Source organism: Palaemon carinicauda, chromosome 10 (genome assembly GCF_036898095.1).
Source record: "Palaemon carinicauda isolate YSFRI2023 chromosome 10, ASM3689809v2, whole genome shotgun sequence".
Lineage (NCBI taxonomy): Eukaryota > Metazoa > Arthropoda > Malacostraca > Decapoda > Palaemonidae > Palaemon > Palaemon carinicauda.
The window spans coordinates 23,294,723-23,299,722 of record NC_090734.1 but is presented as its reverse complement, the minus strand read 5'-3'; positions in this window follow the sequence as shown (position 1 = coordinate 23,299,722).

The window sequence follows — 5,000 nt, the reverse complement described above, 5'->3', positions numbered from 1 at the left end:
CCTCATATCTGTTTCTACTTGAGAAATATAGTTTGCTCTACTTGTATACTTATTAGGCTATTAGATAACAGTGTCAGTTTATCTTTTAATCTACTGTTATATCACTATGCCTTTTCCAGTTTTTTCTACAAAAGAAACTGTGACTTTTGCTCTCCTACAGTACTTTTCTCAGTGTTACTGCAGGAACATGAGTCTTCGTATAACAATTTCGAAAAGATTTTTAGATAGGAAATAAAACCCTCAGAAGTATATTGGAAGCTTAAAGGAGAGATAGGATTCAAAATGAAACTATAAGAGAGATTACTCGAGTGTCATATGTGGATGAGATCATTGGGAGGTGCAGATGGAGTTGCTTTGGGCATGCTCTTCATACTCCCCAAAAGAGATTAGTCCATCAAACTTTCAAGTGGGCTCCAAAAAGCAGTAGCAGAGTTCAAAGACTAAGGCCTCTATGGCTCAGGAGTATGAAGTAGAAGAGGATGAATGGAGAAGTATTTATCTAAAAGCTCTAGAAAGAGATTGGTGAAATCCAACTGAGACCCTATGCGTCAATAGGCATAGGAAGAGATGATAACACTGCTTTATAATTATCCCAATTTAGCTAGCTGTGTGTATACGGTATACTACCAACTATCATAATAATAGAAAAAAACTTCAAATAATTTCTTGGTTACTTCTTTCACATAATCAGCACAGCCTGCATACATACTACCAGTTTCTTCCCTTTTCGTTTTCCTTTTCGATGAACATTATGTATTCTTAAACTTTCCAAAAGCTTATTTTCTCCATTTCATACAGTCATCATCTTGTAATATCGAGCCAATATTGTGTTAATTGCATAGTGGCGTGATTACATTCGTACTGGTCCAAATCTGTACAGTTTGATTCCTGTTAACACCCACGAAATATGTGGCCCATTATCATACGTTAATACATGCTAATTGTGGTTTAATGAGATTTTCTCTCCCGATATCTCTAACGTCTTTTAATCATTTATTTGCAACAAGATAGACATGTTACCTATAATACAAATAATCTTAAATTTAGGTACTAAACTAAAGTACATGAATAAAGAAATAATGACACTTCTATTTTAGGTTTCTGATTATTAAATTGCCAAGGAGTAAATAATTAGTTTACTTAGGTGTTTGTCTTTGTGGCTGTCTGTTGATATGATGACTTAAAAATTATTCGACGGATTTTGACGAAATTTTTACTACAGATATAGAGATTTTAGACGACTCCTTTATTATTATTATTATTATTATTATTATTATTATTATTATTATTATTATTATTATTATTATTATTATTATTTTCAGAATTACTGCACATCGCCAGTAATTAGGCAAACGTCATCCTTCATGGTGGATACTCAAATTGGGGAATAAGTGACGAATCGAGGTTTTCAATATAAAGTTTACAAGCCAAGTAAAATTAGCAAGAAAAAAAAAAGAATACAGTAAGCAGCTAAGCAAAAGAATACAGTAAGCCGCTAAGCAAAAGAATACAGTAAGCAGCTAAGCGTTAAGGGAGAATCATCTCTTTTCATGAGGCTGCCATGAAATGGTGTAAATAGCACTACCTATATCCTTTAGCATTGAAATTCTGATTTAAGCAGGGAGGAGACTAATCTACGCTGGCCGCCACTGGCACCCAGGGCGGAGAGATTAAATAACTACATGGGAAGTCGAATTCTCTTTGGCTTTGTTGTTCGCCGAAAGCAGCCGTGTTCCAATCTTGCATCCTTCTCTCTCAATCATAGACGATGAGTCACCATCTTGCTCTGTGACAGCTAGTCTCTGATTGCTGGAAGCACTCATCCAGATGGTATCTAAAATAGGAGGGCCGTGCGAGCGCTGATCTTAGTTTGTAAATCCGTTGGCCTCTCTTCCGTTCCGTGCTTCTTTTACAATCTCCAGGGACCCCACTGGTTATTCCTAATGTCCATATAGTGTCTCTTATTTCCATTATATGTCTTGCCCTTGTCCATATCAATTCCTTACACGTTGTTAGAATGTCCTCTACTTTAGTTTGCTTGTGTGTCCATGTTGCTATTTTTTACTGTCTCTAAGTACCCCATCATTATCCTGTTAATAGCTTTTCGAGCTGTAGCCAGCTTATGTTATAACGCTTAAGTAAGGCTCAAAGTTTATGATCCATATGTTTATACTATTAAAATCATCATCTTTTGTGATTCCTCCCATGATTCACTAAACACAAACAAGTCATTTGCAAATTTTAAGTTATTAAGGTATCTTTCATCAATGTTAATTGTTATATTTTCCTAATATAAACGCTTTAAACCTTCTTCTAGATATAGTTTGAATGATTTTTGAGAGATGAAATCTTCCTGTCTAACTCCTCTCTCGATTAAAATTTTTCCCTATCTTTATGTAGTTTTAGGGTTGCTATACTCAATGCATAGATTTCTTAAAGTGTTCTGATATACGGTTTTTCAATTCATAGCTTTTTCTAAGTGCGTTCATTATTGCTGAGGTTTTGACAGAATCAAAAGCTTTGTTTTTTTTTCTTCCATAAATGCCATGTATAGAGGTTTATCTTACACTATTAATTTCTCCATTGGCAGCCTAATTTCATGGATAGGGTTAATTGTTGAATATATATATATATATATATATATATATATATATATATATATATATATATATATATATATATATATATATATATATATATATATATATATATATATATATATATATATATATATATATATATATATATATATATATATATATATATATATATATATATATACATATATATATATATATATATATATATATATATATATATATATATATATATATATATATTTATATATATATATATATAGGAATCAAAGACAGGATGAAAACAACTAAGTAAGTTTATTTCAGGACACTCTCCTTTATATACGAAAGCTCAATGCAACAGGAAATTTCCTGTTCAAAACAGACACAATTAACGGTGAGAAAAACAGGCATGTTTATTCAGGTTATTTTTAGTGCAATGGAAGAGCGAAGAAACAAGCATAATATATACACAAAATGGAATGTCGTTACTATATACGATTGTGTGACACACGACTGATACATGGCTCCCTCCCTTAAAATGACATACTGTATATGTTAAATAGGGCGCCCTGATCTAGAGACGCAAACTGTAGGTGGGTCATCTGGCAGGGGATAAGCAGGTCTTAGACGATCAATGGAGACTCAGTCTTCTTTGCCACGAATGTTTAGTAGGAATATTTTCGGATTGCGTCAGATCACAATGAAAGGGCCCGTGTAAGGGGGCGTAGGTGGGGGCTTGCAAGTGTCGTTGCGCAAGAAGACGTGCGTTGCAGAGTGCAAGTCTGTCGGTATGTGATTCTTCGCTGGGGGTTTATAAGTCTGGCGGCATGGAGTAAATTTTCCCACGACGGAACGTATGCGCTTGAGATCGTCGGAGGAGGTTGTAAAAGGACGACTAATGGGTCGCCATTCACCATTTTAGCTGCCAAAACGTCAATGGCGTCTTTAGGAGTGGTCCTTAGTCCCAGGAGGACCCAGGGAAGCTGAGTAAACCAGTTGGAATCCTTGCAGCGGGACATCAAAGCCGCTTTGAGGGTGCGATGAAAATGTTCAACTATTCCCTTGGCAGCGGGGTTGTAGGCCGTTGTCTGATGTAGGGTGATGCCCAGGAGATTCGCAAATGATGTCCACAATTGAGAGGTGGAAGTGGTACTCCTCTCGGAAGTAATATGCTCAAGCATACCATATCTTGCAATCCCTCATGAGAGTAAGGCAGATGTACATGAGGCGGATGTTGCAGTTTCCATGGGAATGGCTTCAGGTCAACGAGTGAAGCGGTCCATGACGGTGAACAGGAACGATGTCTTTATGATGTGGGTAGGGGGCCTACAACGTCGACGTGAATGTGTGCGAAACGACGCTGAGGTTGAGGAGAGGTGCCCACTCCTGAATCCGTATGTCGATGTACTTTGGAAGATTGGCAAGATGTACAAGTACGGACCCTATCCTTAGCATCCTTAGAAATGCCGTGCCAAATGAACTTCGTCTTCAGCAGCTGTGTAGTAGAACGGCACGAGGGATGGCAAAGGCAGTGAATGAAATCAAACACCCGCCGGCTCAAAGGAGCAGATATCCAAGGTCTTGGTCTACCAGTACTGACGTCACAGAAGAGGGTGGTGTTAGAGTCATCGAGGGGAAGTCTTCCCGACGGAGGGATGTGCATTATGTCCTACATGCTTGATACTCTGGAACCTGTCGTAGAGCTTCAGCCAAGGCGTTGTAATCCAGTCCCAGTTGAACAGCAACCGAGGTATATCTTGACAGGGCATCAGCAACGGGATTCATTTTTCAAGGGACGTATATAAGGGTGCAATTGTATTCAGCCACGGCGGAGAGATGTTGGTGTTGATGAGCGGACCAAGCGTCAGACTGTCGAGTGAAGGTGTGCACCAGAGGCATGTGGTCTGTGCGAATGACGTAGGGCGTACCTTCTAAAAAATGGCGAAAGTGACGTACAGCCCAGTGCACCACCAGCAATTCGCGATCGAAGGTAGAATAACCCAATTCAACTTTGGACAGTTTTCTGCTGAAGAAGGCCAATGGGTGGGGCGAGCCGTTGATCACCTGCTCGAGTACTGCACCACTAGCGACGTCGCTGGCATCGGTGGAGAGCAAGAGAGGGGCATGTGGGATAGGAAAAGTGAGAGCCCCAGCGGTTGATACGGCTTTCTTTGCATTGCAGAAGGCCGCTTCTTGAAGGGGACCCCACTTCAGGTCCTTTGGCTTGCCCTTGAGGGAGGCGTAGAGGGGAGCAAGAGTGGCAGCAATGGCTGGCAGAAAGCGGTGATAATAGTTGATCATGCCCAAGAATTCCTGCAGTGGTTTGAAGGTCGAGGGCGCGGGGAAGTCCTGAACTGCTGCTACCTTCTCAGAGAGGGGATCGACTCCTTCAGGAGTGATGCGGTGCCCTAAGAACGACAC